Raw genomic sequence first — 22,366 nt, forward strand, 5'->3', positions numbered from 1 at the left:
ATGTGATCATTTGCAAATCTGGCTGTTTCTAGAGGAAATATACAAAACACTACATTTTTATGATTCTATTTAGATGAAGTTCTAGAACATGCAAATCTAACCGATGGCAATAGAAATCAGAGCAGTGATTTCTTATCAAGGGGAATATGATTAGAAAAAGGAAGCACCAGGGTCTCTTGACCTTATATTGAGTGGATATAAATTACATGCGTGTATATTATATGTGAATGTTTTTATTACATGTGTGTATATAAAATCTCATGAAATTGTGATACAAACAGGAGACAGGAAAATACTGGATAGAAGAGGGCAATTCCCTGGCAAAGGCCCCACCCTCGAGCCTGGAAACCCACAGCCATAAATGGGAATAGGCATTCCTGTTTTCACATACAAGGGTTGCCTTTTGGTCCACCACATCTCCCTATCCTGTACCAATATAAACCCCAAACCCCAGGCTCCACAAGCAGATGAGCAGATAAGCAAATGCACAGAAGAGCAGAAGAAAAGAGAAGAGAAGAGAAGAGAAGAGAAGAGAAGAGAAGAGAAGGAGAGAAGACAAGGAGTGTATGAACTTCGAGAGGAGTTCAGCTGAGGATGATCAGAGAGGAGATTGGCCGCTGAGCAGCCAAACTCCAGAGGAAGATCATGTTTTCACTCCATCCCACTTCCAGCTCCCCATCCTTCCTACTGAGAGCTACCTCCACCACTCAATAAAACCCCCACATTCACCACCCTTCAAGTTTATCTGTGACCTGATTTTTTCTGAATGTCGGACAAGAACTTGGGATACAGAAAGCTGTCACACTGGCTCACTGCCCTTGCGAAAAGGCAGAGAGTCCACTGAAATGTTTAACACTTAAGCCATCTGTGGGAAGCAAAGCTAAAAGAGCCCAAAGTAACACATACCCACTTGGGTTTTGGGAGTCTCAGACATCCATCCCTAGATGCTACCATCGGGCCAGAGCCCAAAAAAGGGCTCACCCCAGCTCCTGCACCTGCCCCTCTGCATGTTCCCCCTCCTGTAAGGGGTTTGAGTGCTGGACATACGAGCCACACCCCTGTCGCATGTCCTGCAAGGAAGATCAGGGAACTCTCCCATTTCAATTGTACATTTACAGTCTGTTCATTTCACTGTATGTAAATTTAACCTTGATAATATTTTTAAGTTTCAAGTTAATTTGTTGAGAAAATATATTTAGACTGATTAATACAGAGGGAAATTTGCCCAACATACAAGAATTCCTTTTCTTTTTTGATCTAGTTTTGTTTACTTGCAAAAATTTTACATGTAGTTTTGAAACCTCAATTAAAATAGCCGTGTGTTCTGTGGCTCTGTTCTTAAAAGTCATTCAGCATCACCAAAGCACATATATTGATTTAACAGTCAATATTAGCTTTTAAGTATAATAGATATATACCATGTAACTACTATTATACATATATATCTAAGTTATCATTTATGTGGGAGAAGGTTATTTAATTCCTTTTACTCAAGGATTTAAAAAATAGACCAGGAAGATTATTGAATAAATGCTCAAGATGCCTTGTAATCAGCAGTGTTGGATAAAAATCAGAAAAAAAATCTTTTAATTATATTGGTGGTTTGGATAAAATGAATTCAAACCATTTTACTTATTTGGATAAAATGAATTCAAACTTTTACATTACTTAGAGTAGAATTATTCACTCCCCTGCATTTGACATCCCCTAAAGGAGATGTGATTATTTGCAAATCTGACTGTTTTTAGAGGAAATATCAACTATCCACAACTATTTGCAGTACTTAAGTTCAGCGGATCTAAAGACTCTTGACACAAAATATTACTAGGCATGACATCAGAAATATACCATGACAGGTTGCTAAAAATTTAAAAGGGGATACACTATTTTTGTCTTGATTAGGATGCCAGCACTCATCTGTACTAGCTAATCTCAACAAGGAAAGGTATGGGGGAACTTAGATGTCTGCAGCTTTCAGCAATTGGTTCATCTATCTGTTTCTAGAATAAGTGAATTACTTATCAGTGACTCAGCACGTCTCTGGTGTTTGAAGGTGTATTGCACAGATTAAAATGGGGGTTTATTTTTTTCTGGAGCCAGGAAACAAATCCAATTAAATGATTTGAAAAGATTTTTATTTCTGAAAGTTATGAAAAATGTCTTTAATATAAAAATTGAGTGTCTGCATTTTATGAACCACCCTGTACTTAGACTCCAATGTATTTTCAATACTTGCCTTTTCACATGTTAATGGCTATTAAATGCCCATGTGTTGTAAATAAAATTTCAGAAGATATTAGAATAGGAAATAAAAATGAAAAAAAAAGCTGAAGCTACACTTTCTCTTTCCTAACAGAACCTCAATTTTGTTTGGGTATCTACTCCATCTCCAGCTCCACATGGAATGGCTATTTGCTGATGGAATCAGTGCAGTATTTCTCTTGGCTATTCTCGTCCAGATAAGTTATGTAATCTAAGTTAACTAATCAGAGTTAATTATATTCATCTTTTGGAGAGAAGTTATTCTGTTTTGTTTCAATGAATAAATTAAAAACTAAGCATTCCCAGGTCGGACACGGTGGCTCACGTCTGTAACACCAGCACTTTGGGAGGCCGAGGCGGGCAGATCATGAGGTCAGGAGTTTGAGACCAGCCTGGCCAACATGGTGAAACCCCGTCTCTACTAAAAATACAAAAATTAGCTGAGTGTGGTGGCATGTGCCTGTAATCCCAGCTACTCGGGAAGCTGAGGCACAAGAATCGCTTGAACCCAGGAGGTGGAGGTTGCGGTGAGCCGAGATCGCGCCACTGCACTCCAGCCTGGTGACAGAGTGAGACTCTGTCTCAAAAAAAAGTAAGCACTCCCAGTTGCCATAGGCATGCTCCTGAAAATAAGTTGATATTTAAGAGAGCAAAGTAAAGAGATGCATATTTTATTGAATCATTGAAACACTGGTGTTTCTGTATTTGAAGCCTGCCCTACCTCTAATCTTCCTGGTATGCCGAGAAATGTATTTCCTTCTGGTTTATGGAATTTGATTCAGTCTTTCTTATCTTTTTAAAAAAATTTTATGTAATTTTATATATTTTAAGTTTATTTATTTATTTATTTTAAAAACAGAGTCTTGCTCCATCATATAGGCTGGGGTGCAGTGGCTTGATCATGGCCTCAAACTCTTGGACTCAGGCAGTCCTCCTGCCTCAGCCTTCTGAGTAGCTAGGACTACAAGCAAAAGCCACTACACTCAGCTAACTATTTGTAGAGACAGAGTCTTGCTATGTTGCCCAGGTTTGTCTTGAACTCCTGGCAACAAGCTATCCTCCTGCCTCAGCCTCCCAAAGTGCTGGGATTACAGGAGTGAGCAACTGCGCCTGGTTAGTTTTTCTTATCAAAAATATTCTTCTAAACATCATGAAAGTACCTCGTTATATATACTTGGGCCTTGCTTCACAGTAAAACATTTTGCTGTTGGCCTGAGTTTTGGGCTAACATACTCATAGTTTATGGGTCTTGTCTACATTGCAAGCAATAGAGAAAACTTGAGTATATTTTGGTTTATACAGTGTAATCCAATTCTGAAGAGGTTACCAAACTATCTTCAAGAATACAGATAGTAGCATATGTTGATAGGTCAGTGGCACCAAAATTCTCAAAATTATAAAAAACCTCAGGTGTGAAATAAAGCCTCAAAATCAAAATCTCCCAAACACAGCGTCAAACAATCATGAATTGAACTCAAGAAAATTGGACTAAAGTATAGCAATTTTGGAAGAATAGAGATTCAAAAAGGAGTAATTTCTATTTTATCTGCTCTCTGACTATTGAATGATAATAGGTGCCAATGGCCTTGTTGAAGTTTTCTGTTAGAGAATTGTGGTTCAATTTCATTCCAGAGCATGAGATAGTGGTAAAAATATAGAGAGGAGATTATGTTAAGTGGGAGAAGAAGAAAAAAGATGACCTGTGCTTACGTTCCATCAAAACAGAAATAATTTTACAATGCAGGCTTAACTTTCACAAGTTAGGATTGGGAGGGCTGGAAGAAAAAGATCTAGCTATGTTAATAGAGATTCTTTATAGATATAAATTTTCCGCCACAAAGGACAGCTTTGCAGGGCCATTTCAAGATATGGCAAATAAACGTGTTTGGGGGTAAAATATTTTGACTTTCTTCTTTGTCACATAATGTTATGCCAGAGTCAGATTGGAAAGTAAGTCACGATATATAAGGTTCAATAAAACCCATCTGATGAGAATTTGTGGTTTGCAGGGCATGACTCTCCAGAGCCCTTAGATGGGAATTTGGGCAAGATAAAGAAATCAGAGCTTAATTCTCATCTACCTATTAAGCCAGGTTGCAGTTTGTCCACAAGGACTCAAATATAGAGGTATGGAGTCCTTCTCAGGCCATATTTAGTTTGCTTTGACACTAAATTAGGAAGAAAAATACAAATCGAGTTAAGCTGCAGTTCTACTTTCCACAGTAGTAGAAAACAGTAGAACATCAGGTTTGAAATGTGAGATTTGATTTTAGTCAAGTATTCTAAGCCCAAAGAGAAGCAAGTAGCTAACAATGATATAATTTTCTGAGACACATTTGGAAGTTTCAGAAAAGCTATAAAGATTGATTTATCTTGGGGAAATGAAATAGGGTGAGGATGGAAAAGAGAGAGATTTTAATAGTGTACTGGTGTTTACAAATGTAGGCCCAGATTTAGAACTTTGAAAAACACAGTTAAATTGTACCAGGCCAATCTCCTGAATGGCTCTGAGCAGTGAGGTACTTGACAAGTTGCAGAACAATGTTTCCCAAGCACTCATGGTCTTTCCTACCAAACTAGGTCAGTGGTGTTTGGATATGAAGTTTATTTTTTCACAGACATTAAAAATCCTAATCTTTAATTTCTCTCTCCATCAAATTGTAAAGGAAGAAATAAATTTAAAGTTCTAAATTGCCCAGATTGTTATCTAACTTTCTGAATTTGATAGAATACAGTTAAATATATTTTAACTGTCTCTAATTCAATGAAGGATCATGATTTGAAACCCTCAAATAATGAGCATCTACTATGCTTTGCGTTTTGCATGAATTATCTGAATTAATCCTTACTATGTCTCCATAAGATTTATTTCTATTATAATTCCCATTTTACAAATGAGGAAATTGAGATTTTAATTTGTTCAAAGTCACTATGCTAGCAAGTGGATGATTCAGGACTTAAATTCTGATCTGTCTTACTTCTAAACATTTTAAAACGTATGTTGTAACACAAACTGGGATACACATAAACCATTTTTTAAAAAAGTGAATAAATGATACTGGAAAAAATTAGAGTAGAAAATATTAGGCAACAACACAGGTTCGTGAACTTTTCTTTGAGATGTGTGAGTATGTGCACAGCATGTGCATATGAGTTATATTAAAATCATATTTCTGACTGTACCACAGTAAAAAAATGAAAAATACTGCCATCTATACTCTTGAATCAAAATGATCTGTGGCAATTATAATATGCAAAAGAAGAAAAATCTTAAAGTACTATGACTGTCAGATTTGATTGGTAACTTCCTCAGATTTAGAAGCTGTATAGGCTATTTTTTTATTTTCTCCTTCACTAGATAGATAAGCAGATATCTCTCAGATGGTTCTCTGAATTTTGCAATTCAGAATTTGATCAACAACTCCGTGGTGCTTAAGTGTATACAATATCTCATTTGGTGCCAAGCAGCACTGTGAGTTAGGGCTCGTGCAAACATTAGAGACAAGGACACAACTTAAATACCTTTTTCACATGTCACCCAACTAGTACAGGACAGAAATAGGAAACAAATATGGATTCAATGATGCCAACCCCTTCTCACTCTCCTCACCTGCATATGGGAGGTACTCCATCTACACACAACTTTTAGATTTAGAGCAGAAAACAGGATGGTTATGAAGAGTGAGTCCTTACATCACGAGTGTAGATAAGTTGCTATGGCTTGTTGTATGAGTATTAAAGGTATTAAAGGTATTTCCTTCTCTCTCTTTTTTTTTTTTTTTTTGTTTGAGATGAAGTCTTGCTCTATCACCCAGGCTGGAGTGCACTGGCAGGATCTTGGCTCACTGCAACCTCCACCTCCCAGGTTCAAGTGATTCTCCTGCTCAGCCTTCCGAGTAGCTGGGATTACAAGTGCCCACCACCAGCCCGGCTAATTTTTCTGTTTTTAGTAGAGACGAGGTTTCACCATGTTGGTCAGGCTGGTCTCGAACTCCTGACCTCAGGTGATCCGCCCGCCTCGGCCTCCCAAAGTGCTGGGATTACAGGCGTGAGCCACTGTGCCTGGACAGGTATTTCCTTCTTGATTTGACAGCATCAGGAAAATAAATCCAAAGGGTCAGTCAGTTTAGAGAACAATAAGTAACACAGAGTCCTGCAGTCTGGAAATAACCAGTTTGTCAGGAATGAAGAATCTTTTGATGTTGACTTTTGTGGTAACAGGAAGTGGGAAATTAAATTGGGACTATTTTAAGTAAGATGCTAATTGATAGGCCAGGAAACTTAATTTAGCAACAATATATTATATTAGGAGGTTCAATAGCTTATTGCTCTTTACAAATCTCTTATTCTGAATTATATAAAATGTTGATTATAATTGGAATAGTAAGTTGATTCTGATGGTCATTAGTCAATGCACTCAGTAGAGGCCATCTGATAGATGGCAGACAGGACAACTCTAGAAATATTTTGATACATCGTTTAGTGCTAAACATATTATAGGCACATATGTAAAAAGAACCCACCTGTAATTTATCTGTTCACCTAGCTCAAATATAATTAGATATACAAATAAGAAATAAACGTGAAAAAATACAACCACCATGTTTAGGAAAATACAAGTGAGATAAGAATGAAACACTGTATTTTGAACACTGTTGTTGGGAATGTAAATTAATACAGCCATTATGGAAAATAGTGTAGAGGTTCCTCAAGAAACTAAAAATAGAATTACCATATGTTACAGCAATTCCATTTCTGGGTGTTTAACTGAAAGATCTGAAATCAATATGTCAAAGAGATGTCAGTACTCCCATGTTCATTGCAGCACTATCCAGAATAGCCAGGTTATGGAATCAAATTAAGCGTCCATCAGTGGATGAGTGGATAAAGAAAATGTGATGTATATACACCATGGAATACTATTCAGCCCTAAAAAAAGAATGAATTCTGTCATTTGCAACAACATGGATGGCATTAGAGAATATTATGCTAAATGAAATAAGTCAGGCACAGAAAGACAAATACCACATTTTCTTACTTATATGTGGAATCTAAAGCAATTGAACTCACAGAAGCAACAAGTAGAGTGGTGGTTACACAGAGGTTGGGGGATGGGGAGAATAGGGAGAGTCAAATAACACAAAGTTTCATTTAGGAAGAATAAGCTTGATTTTTTTAAATCAATTTCACAACGTGGTGAATATAGTTAATAATTGAGTTCTGTACATTTTAATATAACTAACAGAGTAAATTTCTAATGTTCCTATCCCAAAAAATGTTAAATATTTAAGGTGATGAATATTAATTTGATTAAGCTTTCCTCATTGTATTCAAAAGTTATGACACCAATTTTAACCTCATAAATGTATACGACTGTAATTTGACAATATATACTAAAAAAAATAATTTTTAAAGAATAAAAAACCATATTTAGTCATAACTCACAAATTCTCAAGTGCTTTTGAGATGGCTTTCCTGAAAGTACTAATATAGTATTTAGCTACTACCAGCTTCATTTGCATTTCTAGGTGCAAGTAACCAGGAGACGGAATGCTACAGTGTTGTTATTGTTGGCAAAAGTCCAGGTCTTTCAGTTGTCAGTACTCCCTGGCAATGCATGAGTTTTATGACATTAAAGAGTTAGGAAATTATGTCTTCGTGTTATACATAAATTGATGTCAAAAATTATTTACCTATCACGAAGCATCTCAAACTACAGCTGTAATATAAGACAAGACAACTGGATTTTGAATCAGAAGACTATACTCAAATGAAAAGTTAAAATATAGTAGCTGGGTAATGTTGAAAATTACTTAGGCTTCAGTTTCTTTACCTGAAAATGATAGATGATAATTCCTTTTTACAACATGTTGTAATATTTGAGGTTGAATTATATAAAATTGCCAATATTTAGTCATGTTTATGTATAAAAATGATAATTTCACTTAGATCAACCTAATAGTAATAGCTACACACTTATTAAATCTTTGTTACAGGTACTTTGCTATAGTTTACATGTTACAGTAGATTACAATGATGGTATATTAGTCTGTTTTTACACTGCTATAAAGAATTTCCTTGAGAATGGGTAATTTATAAAGGACAGAGGTTTAATTGACTCACAGTTCTGCATGGCAGTGGAGGCCTCAAGAAAGTTACAATCATCGTGGAAGGGGAAGCAGGCACATCTTACATGGTGGCAAGAGAGAGACAGAGAGAAAGCGAGGGGGGAAGAGCCCCTTATAAAATCATCAGATCTCATGAGAACACACTCACTATCACAAGAACAGCATGGGGGAAACCAACCGCATGGTCCAATCACCTCCCACCATGTTCTTCCCTCAACACCTGAGAATTACAATTTGAGACGAGATTTGGGTGGGAACACAGAGCCAAACCATATCATTCCGCCCCTGGCCCCTCCAAAATCTCATGTCCCTTTCACATTTCAAAATCATGCTTTCCCAACAGTCCCCCAAAGTCTTAACTCATTCCAGCATTAACTCAAAAGTCCAAGTTCAAAGTCTCATCTGAGACAAGGAAAGTCCCTTCCACCTATAAGCCCATAAAATCAACAGCAAGTTAGTTACTTCCAAGATACGATGGGGGTACATGCATTGGATAAGTGTTCCCATTCCAAATGGGAGTAATTGCCTAAAACAAAGTGGCTATAGACTCCATGCAGGTCCAAAACCTAGCGGGACAGTCATTAACTCTTAAAGATCCAAAATAATATCCTTTGACAGCATGTCTCACACTTAGGTCACACTGATGCAAGGGGTGGGCTCCTAGGGACTTGGGCAGCTCTGTCCCTGTGGGTTTTCAGGGTAGAGCCATTGTGGCTGCTTTCACAGGCTGGCATTAAGTGCCTTCAGCTTTTCCAGGTGTACGGTGCAAACTGTCAGGAGAGCTACCATTCTGGGTTCTGGAGGATGGTGGCCCTCCTTTACAGCTCCACTAGGCAGTGCCCCAGTGGGGACTCTGTGTAGGGGCTGCACCCTGACATTTCCCTTCTGCACTGTCCTAGCAGAGGTTGTCTATGAGGACTCTGCCCTTGCAGCAGACTTCTTCCTGGACATCCAGGCATTTTCATATATTCCCTGAAATCTAGGCAGATATTTCCAAACTTCAATTCCTGACTTCTGTGCAACTGAAGGCCCAACACCACATGAAAGCTGTGAAGACTTGGGGCTTGCATCCTCTGAAGCAATGCCCCAAGCTGTACCTTGCCCTCTTTCAGCCACAGCTGGAGCTGTAGTGGCTGGGATGCAGAGCACCAAGTTCGTAGGCTGCACACAGCAGTGGGGCCCTAGGACAAGGCCAGGAAAACATTTTTCCCTCCTTGGCCTTGAGGCCTGTGATGGGAAGGGCTGCCATGAAGGTCTCTGACATGCCTGGAGACATTTTCCCCATTGTCTTGGTTATTAACATTCAGCTCCTTGTTACTAATACAAATTTCTGCAGCAGGCTTGAATTCCTCCCCCAGAAAGTGGGGTTTTCTTTTCTACCACATTTTCTTGCTGCAAATTTTCTGAATTTATGCTCTGCTTCCCTTTTAAACATAAGTTTTAATTTCAGACCATCTCTCTCAAGTTCAAAGTTCCACAGATCTCTAGGGCAGGGGCAAAATGCCACCAGTCTCTTTGCTAAAGCATAGCAACAGTGACCTTTGCTCCAGTTCCCAAAGAGTTCCTCATGTCCATCTGAGACTACCTCAGCCTGCACTTTATTGTCCATATCACTAACAGCATTTTGGTCAAAAGCATTCAACAAGTCTCTAGGGAGTTCCAAACTTTCCTACATCTTCCTGTCTTCTTCTGAGCCTTCCAAATTCTTCCAACCTCTGCCCATTACCCAGTTCCAAAGTCGCTTCCACATTTTCAGTTTATCATTATGGCAGTATCCCACTCTACTGGTACCAATTCTCTGTATTAGTACATTTTCACACTGCTATAAGGAACTTCCCTGAGACTGGGTAATTTATAAAGAAAGAGGTTCAATTCACCCACAATTCCACGTGGCTGGGGATGCCTCAGGAAACTTACAATCGTGGTGAAAAAGGAAGCAGGCACATCTTATATGATGGCAGGTGAGAGAGAGAGAGAGAAAGCAAAGGTGGAAATGCCCCTTATTAAACCATCAGATCTTGTGAGAACTCACTCACTATCATGAGAACAGCATGGGGGAAACTGCCCCCATGATCCAGTCACCTCCCACCCTCCCTCAACACCTGGAGATTACAATTTGAGATGATATTTGGGTGAGGACACAAAGCCAAACCATATCAGATGGCTTCAATTTTTTATCCCTCCCTGTATTTGTGTTTTTTTGCAATTTACATTTTCAGTGTCCTCTCATCATGAGTGGGCTGACTTACCCTGTCCCTTCAGTCTGGGCTCAACGACTTGATTTCTTTTGGTCAATGGCATATTAGCATGTTTGAACAAGCAGAGGCTTGAAGTGAACTCATGCAATGGGATTATCTCTCTTTTGTCATGAGAATATGTCTAGAATAGACTACTGGAGAACGAACACATATAGAAGAGAGCCAAAGATACTATGTCATCTTAACCTAGGCTATCTTAGGTTACGGATATCCAGCCAGTCTACAGACTTGTTGATGAGGCCAAGCATGACTAGCATAGCCAGCTTCTAGCCAACCACAGGTATAGTTGTAGACCACTGAGGAGTTATTTTGCTATACATATTATTATGAAAGTAACTAATGGATACAAATGATTATCTCATTTCATCTACCCAATGCATCTGTAGGCAGCAATGTTATCATCACTGGACAAAAGAAGACACTGAGACCCAGAGAAAAGTTCAGTAAACCACCCTGGGTCACATTACCAGACAGTAAATGACAGAGGCAGGGATGAAATTAGGGAGCCTAGCTCTAGAGGCCATATTCTAACTAGCACACTGCATAGCTTTGTTCTCGTGAAGATGAAATGAGATTATTTTTTGAAAGTACTTTGTCAATGTTAAAGCACACTAAAAATATGAGGCATCATTATAAGGCTGCAACTCCTTTTCAAGGATGTAAAATTCCAGCTAAGTTTTTTCTTTATCTCATAAAAAAATAAACCCCAGGCAAGCACTAGATGATTTAAAATGCACTGTTCTTTGATATGCCAGTTACACAGAGAAAACTGATAAATGGTGAAATTTAACATGCCACCTTCCTTCCAAATCAATGATAGACCGCTGCTATTTGCTAGGCAAATACCAAGTAAACAGAAAAATAAAGCCACAGTTTTCTTGGCAAGTGTCATTAAAAATAGATTAAGTTTACAGTAAATGTAATCTGTGATACAGATCACATAGACAAAAAAAACCTGAAGGGGAAATGAAGGCATTAATAAGAGATTTCTTAATTTTATGAAGCGTTACACACATCAAGCCACTGAACCAAAATAACCTCAGGGAATAGTAATGAAACAAAGCATTTATTCCTCAGCCTAGAGGAGGCATGTATATACAAATGATGCTAAACAAAAAGCTGATTATGCCTTGACATTGGAATAAATATAAAAAAGAAAAGTCTGGAGATGCTAATAGGTATTAAGTTTATGAGCTGTGACTTTATTTACATGGAATATTCTCTTTGGGCATGAATTTTTAAAATTCCATTTGATATTTCATGTTTCCTGTATTGAAATCTCCCAGAGTTATTATCTTTTGGAAAAAAATAAAAATAGAATTCTGCACTGAGTGAAATGAGTAATTAGGAGCGTGACTGGTGAAGTATGGGATCTAAGCTGAGCAGGGCATGACTAGAAGAGGAACTTTCTGATCTGGAAGGTTTTTGTGTGCAGTATTCTTTTTTTAAAAAAAGAAAACACAGAAATTGCCATTTTTAAAAGGGAGAAAGAAAAAAATGGATGTAAAAGAAGAAGAGAGAAGACAAAACAAAAAAGAACCCAAAAGAAATGTATTCGACAGAACAGGAAAAGAAAATTCTGCTTTGGAAAGGGTAACTGAGACTTAAATGATTTATACACAACCTGTTGTTGCATAAATGTTTCCAAAAAACCTTGGGTTTGATTTAACTGGTTCTTATTTTAATCATCTGCTTCTCTGGTAATTGTCACCTATTTTTTTCTATTCTTTAAATAAAAAGGAAATTTAAGGGGAAGAGAGAAAGAGAGCAGAAGAGCTTTGCTTTGGAGTGTCTTTACATTCTTTAATATTCAGCTTTGAGCTCAAAGCATTCACTCATTCACTCATTCACATATTCGTCAACTTAACAAACATCTACCAAGTGAAAGGTTCATTTCTCATTGGCGGTTGGCATATACAAGCTCTACTTAGGGAAAACTTACCCTGCTAGATTAGATTTAGATAGCACTTTTCTTTTCTGACTACCACACACTTTAGTAATATTCCATCACCTTTTTCAAGTGAAATTCCGTGACACTTAGTCTCCTCATACTCTACTTGGTCAGCTGGTGTAACTTTGTTTTGCTCCTGCTGAATTTTACCTAACCATCATTGCTTTATTGTCTTATCCTGTCAATAATTTTTAATACTGAGGCTATAATCCTATAATACTATCTAAAAATTCTTATGTATTCTTTAAAGTCATTGAACAAATTTTCAGCAGTCCGGATGACTAAAATATAAAAAACAAAAGAAACTAGAAAAATTGGCACTCTGTTACATAGCTAGTGAGCAGGCAAATTGGTACTACCACTTTGGAAAACTGCTTGGAAACATGCTAAGCCGAACATGTAAATTTCCTATTACTCATCAATTTTATTTCAAGTTTTAAATATGCAAAAGAACTGTATCTACAGTTTTATCAAGGGATCTGTTCAAGAATAATTATAGCATCAATATTTGTAATAGTCCAAACTGAGAGCAACCTGTATGTCTAACCGTAGTAGGATGGATAAATAGTAGCATCTACATATAATGGAAAACTGTACATCAATGAGAATGACCAAACTACAGCTATATGCAATGACAAAGATAAAGCTCAAGAGCATAATGTTGAGCAAAACAAGACAGGCACAAAACAAATACTCCATGAGTCCATTTTCCTAAGTTCAAAAGACTGACTAAATAAAACTGATGTAGAGAAATGAAGAGTTACATGCTCAAGCTATTTTTAAAAGGTGGACAAGGAAATGACTATCTCTGGGATGGGCAAAATGGAACTACAGTGATAATATGAGCATGAGAGATCTCTAAGGTGCTGGCAATTTCTGTTTCTTGATCTTCATTACGATTAAATGAATGTTCACTTTGTGATAAATCACTGAGCTCTACATATGTATTTGTACACTTTTTTGTTTGTGTTTTATTTTACAATAACAAGATTTAAAAAACACTAATCAGAATGTCATGTAGGGAAGGACCCCTTCAAGATTATCTTCCAGCTCATCTCCAGTCCTGAACCTAAGCTGCGATTAAACATCATAATTTTTTAAATGGTTGCTTTTATAAAGAGGAAATGTTTCAAATAAACTGCTTAAAGTCTTATCTGTTTTTTAACCTTTTTTTTTTTTAAATAAATGACATATTAGCTTGGAAATGCTAGTCTGGAAACATTTTTCAGAAGATTCATATGTAAGTCTTCTAAAATAAAAGGCATTAAAGAATAAGGACTAAGATATGTGAGACAATTGATTTCTTTTTTTTTTTTTTTTTTCGAGGCAGAGTTTCACTCTTGTTGCCCAGGCTGGAGTACAATGGCACGATCTTGGCTCAGGGCAACCTCCGCCTCCCGGGTTCCGGTGATTCTCCTGCCTCAGCCTCCCAAGTAGCTGGGATTACAGGCGTGCATCACCATGCCTAGCTAATTTTTGTATTTTTAGTAGAGACAGGGTTTCACCATGTTGGTCAGGCTGGTCTCGAACTCTTGACCTCAGATGACCCACCAGCGTCGGCCTCCTAAAGTGCTGGGATTACAGGCGCAAGCCACCAAGCCCGGCCGATGTACTTAAATCTCAGATATTTTAATCCTAAGAGGTAACTGTGAAGTGAAAGTCCTTTACTTAAAAATAAGTAATAACTATATTTCATCAATTCTAAAACATATTTTTACATAATGAAATCAGAGTGCATCTTATAATCAATAATATGCTTAATTTCTGTCAGCCTAGATTGAAGTCAGGGTCTTTCAGAGAGAATTTTCACTTGCTTTGGCCAGCCAACTTCAGGTACTAGCCACCTGAGACCACTTTAAATTAAATTCTCTGCGTGAGGTGTTTTGGGTCACACTGGTAATGTGAATTCAGACCTCAAACCTGCCTGAATACTAACTGGTGGTTAAAATTTTCCACCCTATGCCAAGGTTGAGATATGAAAGTTCCCTTGCTATTTCTTTCTCTGTGGCCACACTATTGGGTCATGTAGTGTTGCAATGAAGGTATAGCCTTTGGTGTCTCTGTTTTATTTAGAGAGTTCCTGTTTGATCACCTCTCCACAAAATCTTGGTTGCATTATTTCTTTCTTATTGGTACATAAAATCTTACAATCACTGGTGCCTTATTTTATACAAAATACAGGTTACAGGTAATTAGAGACTTGGTTTTGTTTCCAAAAGAAAATATTTAGCCCAGAATTGGATAGGAAGACTCAGATTGATGTTTACATGTATCATTTTGCTTAAGCACACATTAAATTTGATCAAAATCTTGCTACATACTCTATATTGTTAGTAAAAGTATCAGGTTGCAATAAGATTAGTGAACTTACTTTGAGAACTGTAAGTAATACCACAATATAAGGAATAATTATTTCTACGTGCATACTGCACTCCCAACTTGAATTCTAAGACCCTAGAAGTCTAAGATTATATTTTTAGTAATGTCCTGCTGCCTTGTACAGTATTGGGCCCATATTAAAGATGCAATAAAACTTGTTGAATGGTTGGAGAGCTGAAAAATGAACATATGAAATGAAATACAGTTGTAAGAAACACAAAAACTTCTGTAAATTTGTGTGGGTGTGTGTGTGTACAACCGAATGCAAAGAAAAGGTCAATATCAGGACACAAGAGCAAAGACAGCTTCTGAGTCGATCTTCATTATGAAAATGTTTTGGCCTTGCCAGGATTTGATATTATGGAAGAGTGCTTGGGAGGAGATTGGAAATCCTATCTACAATGCTTGCTCCAACAGATTCAATTCACAGCCTTAGCAGGTAATAAAAGAAGCCTCTGGACCATGTAAGAGATTGCTCTGGCATAGCTAGGTGCATTGGCCATTTTATGTATTAATGCCAATCTCAGATAAATCACTTTTCTGGTCTGCTGTGGAAGAAAAGTGGATATTTCTTTCAGTAAGCGAATGGAGGATTACTGACTTGCTGACCTTTCCTGACTGTGATAAAAGATGACTTATTTCCTTTCAGCAATACTTCAAAAATGGAAATTGCTCTTTTAAAAGTACGATGTAAGAATGAAGTAGGGAGCCAGCTATTATTCCATAAATAGATGGTGGCAGAGGGCATCCCTTGGGAAAGGGAGAGTTCTCATTAGGCCTATTTTTCTGAGAGCTGTCAGTATGCATGTATTTGCATTTAAAGATTGTGGAGAAAGGAGGAAGCAAGTCTTGACCGGATATATTTTTAAGACTCTATTCTTATTCCTGCTACACTTAAATATAGTGTGTAAAATACAGCACTCTTAAATGCCTCATGCTATGTTTGTTATGTGGATTCTTATGTCATTTTCCTGATGAAGGAGTCAGGAATGCAAAATTATTTTACCCCACATTGTAAGATCCAAAGCAGAATGGAAAATAACAAGGCATGTATTTTCTTTTGACCCAGGAAATGTGACAGTTTCCTAGTATTTCAAAAACAAATAGCTTTTGCTACACAGGCCGTAGGAAAAGGGAATGGGCTAAAGGGTTAGAGTTTTCATTATATATGTCCAAGAGTCTTTTGAAGGCTTGAGAAATGTAAACAAATGAGAAAATTATAATGTAGACTACATAGTAATATCAAATACTGACAGAATTAAAATGGCCTGTCAGAAGTCCCCCCCATATTGCTCAAGTCTTTTTCTGTCAATCAAGTCTTATAGGGCTCTTCTTTCCATGGCAAAAGTTGTCAAAATCATCCCTTTGTCTTGTGTTCTGAGTGTATGTGGCTTCGCTACCAAACTTGAAGATACTGTTTACAACAAATTAGGGATGGTGTATTATACCAGTGGATACTTTTGATGATGAATCAATTTGTCTCAAGGGCCTAAGGCTATCTTCGGTCATACAGAATCAGAAAAATATCCATCAAAGCTTGATTGTCCATCAATCAATAGAACTTTGTTTTTCGGAATTAAAACTTCTCGAAGTGGAGGAAAAAAAATAAAAAAACTTCTCAAAGTGGATGCTTTTCTTTGGCCATGGAAAAAAGCTGTGGAAATGACAGATAATTTGATTGCCTGTAATACACTGTGATTACAGCTATCAAAGTCATTCTACCACATCATTTAAACACCTAATTTCTTTTATTGTTTCTTTGCAAAAAAAAAAAAAACTTTCCTTTTTTTGTAGGTGTTTATCTATGTCATAGGAAGCTGTCCTTTATTTGAAGGTTTTTATCTATGTCATATGTGCACTTGAGATTGGAATACATACAAGTCATAATCTTTTCACACACAAAAAAGAGAATAAGCAGATTTGCCTTTAGGAAACCTGATAGCAAGAGAGGGGGATTTTACTTCCCTTCTTTTATTTAACCCCAGGCTGACTTGGGAACACAAATGTAGAGACTAGGTCCTGACCTTGGGTTCAGTTGTCCGTACTTGTGTATAATCATTTTTTCATATGCACAGTCACTATGTTAGCCAAGGGATGATCTAACAATAGTTGTAACTGTTAGGCTGACTTGCTTAAGCAGTCATGTAGGTCAAGTCACCAGAGATTTGGATGAGTAGAATCTTTGTCCGTAGTCAATTAACATGTCTGCTTCCACAAGTTTAGTTCTACCTGGGCTTGATTCACCTGAGCCCAAAGTGGCACTAGAGTGAAGGCGGTAGAAACCCCATTTGGTAGTTATTTGTGTGAGACATTACTGTAACATCCTCAAGAGCAGCCATAAGCACAAAGAAACAGTCAACTAAACTAGCATTACTGAAGAACACACATGAATGATGCTCTCTTATAGGCCAATGCAGAGTGCCGATGTATCCTAAAGATAAGATGGAGAAGAAACTACCATGAGTGATTTCAGAGATTCCAGGACAGTTTTCATGTCATCTGAGAATGATTGATTTTCTCCCCTTAGCACATGACTTTGATCCAGAGAAAAACAAACACAAAAATGGAGAATTAATCCTAAAATGTTTTTTACTTAGTTATATTTTACTGTAAGACAATTGGAACCAACTTTTGATGGGGCAGTAGAGAGTGCTTGGCACTCCCGGGTGGGATGGGAAGTTTGTAAACAAATCTTTGTGTACTTTTCAATTCCTTTTTGGAGAGTTAGCACAACATGAATATTGAACCATTTAAAACAAGGATCTTCGTCAAGATTCTCTTGCATCCAACTAAACCTGGTTTAATCAAAACAGGAAATTATTGGAAGAACACAGGAGTATTTTATGGAATATAAGGCAACTTGACCTTACTAGGAACTGAGACCACCCACTCTTGTTCTCTTGACTACTTCTCTGTACATATCTATTTCATTTCTTTATTCTTCCCAGTTTGTTTTCTTTGCATCTCTGCACACCCCAAAGCCCTGTAGTTTACGCATTTTATTACTAGCTACCTGCAGAGACCAATTCCAAATTAATAGGCAAGAGAAACAGAGTGGCTAGCTAAAGGCAGGAACTATCTCTGTGTAATCATCTTTGACCAGGGGTGTAGGGTCATGTGGTACAAATGTGACTGCCTGCCAAATCTTCTGTTTGTCTCTAAGAAATAATTATGGGTGGAGCATAAACTCCAAAGTTAATCAATTCCATCAACCAGTCAGATTTCTACTCTTTTTTTTTTTTTTTTTTTTGAGACAGAGTTTTGCTCTTGTTGCCCAGGCTGGAGTGCAATGGCACAATCTCGGCTCACTACAACCTCTGCCTCCTGGGTTCAAGTGATTCCTCAGCCTCCTGAGTAGCTGGGATTACAGGCACCCGCCACCACGTCCGGCTAATGTTTTATATTTTTAGTAGAGACAGGGTTTTACCACAGGGTTTCACCATGTGGGCCAGGCTGGTCTTGAATTCCTGACCTCAGGTAATCCACCCGCCTCGGCCAGATTTCTACTTTTTCTCATACCTGTGCACTCTTATAGCATGCAATCATGACTAAATGGCAGCACTTGGAAGATCCAAATCTTTGACTTCCTTTTCCTATTAAATAACTTCCCCCAGTTCTTACTCTTTATATTTCCATAAGTTACAAACAATTTTAAAAGTGCTCTCATTTCAAAATAGATACTATACAAACCATTCAAAGTATATAAATGTATGCAATTTATACATATTTATACTTATAAATAAAAACCAGCCCAACTTCAGGAAAATAGCATATTACAAGTGATTTCTCCATCCAAACAGCACAGTAGTCAAACAAGCCTAATTGAAGCCAAGCAGCACTTTTGGTTTGAATGAGCATAAGAGGGCTTAATTGTTGTCTCATCTTTTAGAGCATTTCTGATTCAAAGGTGTCATGCAATCATTGGTAGCAGTAGTTTGCTGTATTTTGGCTCATACTTGTAACATCCTCAAAGCTCAAATGCCTGGCTAAATATGTACTAATGTTTATTGACTGTCTGAGACAGACAGGGAAAACTTATTTTTACTCAAGTCTGAACAATGGGGGAAAGTAACTCAAAATATTCCATGTCTCACAAGTTGGCTGGAAAGATAAGTGCTAAATACTGAGGTTTGCACAGAGAAATATACTGAGCAATGCATTTTGCAAAATTCCTCTCCATTATGAAGCAGTGAAAAATGCTAATGTCTTCAAAGAATATAACTGGAAATTTTTAATGAAACATTATGTCCCTATAAGGATTTCTATATTGTCAAATTTATGCCAGTGGGTTCAAATGGGAAACAGCATTTGTACCTTGTGGTCAAATGAGAAACATACTTTTCATGATTATAAGTGTTAAATGTTTTATCACAACTTATTTTGCTGCCTTCACACAAACCATGTGCCTCAAAGAATTAATACAACTGTAATAGCTAGATAGTGTTTAAGAAGAGAAATCACCTAAAAGTTAAAAATAGGAAAACTTGTGTTTGATGTCATTAAGTTGTCACATCACCACTGAGCACTGATATGGACAAAGAGGGACCTACTCTCCAAACATGCTTTGATACAGCAGAAGTTTGCCTGGGAGAGGTTATCAAGCATGATAGTATTATCTGCCTTTTTGTTAACATACAGTATCAAAGACTAGCAAAGTAGTCTTTCTTCTCCATTTAACCCTTAACGATATAACTCTCCATTCATAAGAATCTTAAGAGAAATGTTCCCCGCTCAGGTTTAAAACAATTCCTTCGATGTCTTCGTTAACTATATTTTACTTTAAAAATTAAATAGAATGTAGGGATGATTTTCATTTATTTTACCTTTATGATGACAAATTCAAAGCAAACTGAGGGGTAGCCTATGGTACCATCATTTTATATATGTAGTATTTTAGGCTTAATTCCATGACTGACCGCTCTCATCTAGTATAAGAGTGCCTTCACATCATCACAGACGTAGCTTCATACATGCAGATGTAGCATATATCGAATTATTTTTTAGATACAATTTTCTTCATTAATCCTTGTCACATGCAAAGATTGAAGTATTCAAGGTTTCTGGTGCTTTGATGGCATGATTTTCCAGTACTTGTTCCAAGCTTCTTTTATAACCATTATTTCTATGAAGTCATTCAACTTGGAAATAATTGCTTGCCAAAACTGAGTTTCTCTGGTGAACCACTCAACACAGCTTTAGTTTTACAAAGAACACCATTCTTTGTGTGCTGTTAATCTTGGCTTAGAAACACCACATATTTTCCTTCCCAACTGAACAGTTCAGCTCCTGTTCTTTTAGTTATACTTTGGAACCATGAGAGTTACTTGTAGAATACAAATGTGAGTCACCTAGCTGATGACTTTTTGGAAAAAGATTTTCCACGTATGTGTACATATATTATATATATATGTATATGGACACTCTGCCCAGGACATCATTCAGTAGCTGTTAGAAATGTGAGGACTTCTTACAGTCCCCAAGCCTACCTTGTATAGGAAAAACTGTTGGCATTTTATTACATGGAGTTTTGTTATCTAGTCTGATTTTAACTTATTGGGATTAAGGTGCCATGGTACCATGACCCAATACTTGACATAGAAGTTAAAAAGTCAAATAAATTAGTGCCTCCTGTGAAAATACTCATAAGCACTTAATTCTAATTTCTGGTGGGGTTTTTTTTTTTTTTTTTTTTTTTTTTTTCTGAGATGGAGTCTCGCTCTGTCACCCAGGCTGGAGTGCAGCGGTGTGATCTCGGGACACTGCAACTTCCACCTCCCGGGTTCAAGCGATTCTCCTGCCTCGGCCTCCTGAGTAGCTGGGAATACAGGCGCGGGCAACCACGCCCGGCTAATTTTTTTTTATTTTTAGTAGAGATGGGTTTTCACCATGTTGGTCAGGCTGGTCTCGAACTCCTCACCTTGTGATGCACCTGCCTTGGCCTCCCAAAGTGCTGGGATTTCAGGCGTGAGCCACCACGCCAGGCCTAATTTGTGTTCTTTTAATCTTAGTTAACATCACACTTCTGAAAAGCTATGAACAGAAAATAATAGCATGAAAATTTGATAATTTAGGTATTCAGTAGTTTAGTCTACAGAATACAAAATAATTTCACTGTCAATTTACTTTGTAACCAAAATGACTTAAAAACCATCAAAATGGAACAGTGTTGACATAGCATGTGCCTGATTTCATAATTCAAACTGCAACAGCCCATATGGCCATTATGGAAAAGTAAATTGAAATTGCTTTTCTGTTTTATGTTCACAATGAAAGCTCTGAAGGCAAAGGATTTTTTCTTGTCAAATTCTAGTGAAACTATGTCTGCATGTCTTCCAAATTCAGAGAGACTGGGTCATGGATAATTACTAGGCAAGCCATGTTTGTAAAGGTGATTTACTCAAGAGTATGCTGTATAAAAATGAAAGTACTTATACTGAAAATACATCAAATGAATGCTGCTACTCCATCAAATTAGAATAAGGCCACTGAAAAGGAAAATTTCTAAAATGACAGAAAAACTGTGAAAAGGTTAGAAGTTATAACTTAAGTATGGCTACATTTGAAAGTGTGATATTAAATATATCATAGGCTTACAGGGGATTTGTAATATTTTCTTCTTAGCAAAACAAATATACTGTGATCTTTGCAAAATGTAATGGTTCCTATGAGACATGAAAAAACGTCTTGATGACAAATATATGTTTTATATTCAAACTGATTTTATCAACACAAGAAAGTTTGCTCAACTATGGTTCTATTTATATCTTCGGGAAAAATTTTTGGGCCAGGTGCAGTGGTGCACGCCTGTAATAGCACTTTGGGAGGCCAAGGCGGCAGATAGCTAGAGCTGAAAAGTTTGAGACAAGTCTGGGCAACATGGCAAAACCCCATCTCTACAAATACAAAAAATTAGCAGGGCATGGTAGCACGTGCCTGTGGTCCCAGCTACTTGGAAGGCTGAGGTGGGAGGATCGCTTGAACCCGGGAGGCAGAGGTTGCAGTGAGCTGAGATTGCGCCACTGCACTCCAGGCTGGGTGACAGAGTGAGACTCCTTTTCAGGAAAAAAAAAAAAATTGGCATACATGCAAGTGAATTTTATTGAATGTCTAATTTAAATTGCTTTTTCACATATTCTCACCATTTATATACATCAAAGGGTGATGAATTTTGACTTTATCAGTTTCTTCACACATGCACATTGCACACACACATGCTCATGCACACACATTCATGCACACATACACACTGAATTTTTAGTCTTTCTAAGAGATAATACAGACAAGCTGGCTTTTACACTCTGCAAACATTGAAAACTACACAAAGAACAAAATACCATATCAAACCCTTTGACTAATCATTTCCAATTGTGTGATTAGAGTCGGAATAA

This window comes from Pan troglodytes, chromosome X, assembly GCF_028858775.2.
Source record: "Pan troglodytes isolate AG18354 chromosome X, NHGRI_mPanTro3-v2.0_pri, whole genome shotgun sequence".
NCBI lineage: Eukaryota > Metazoa > Chordata > Mammalia > Primates > Hominidae > Pan > Pan troglodytes.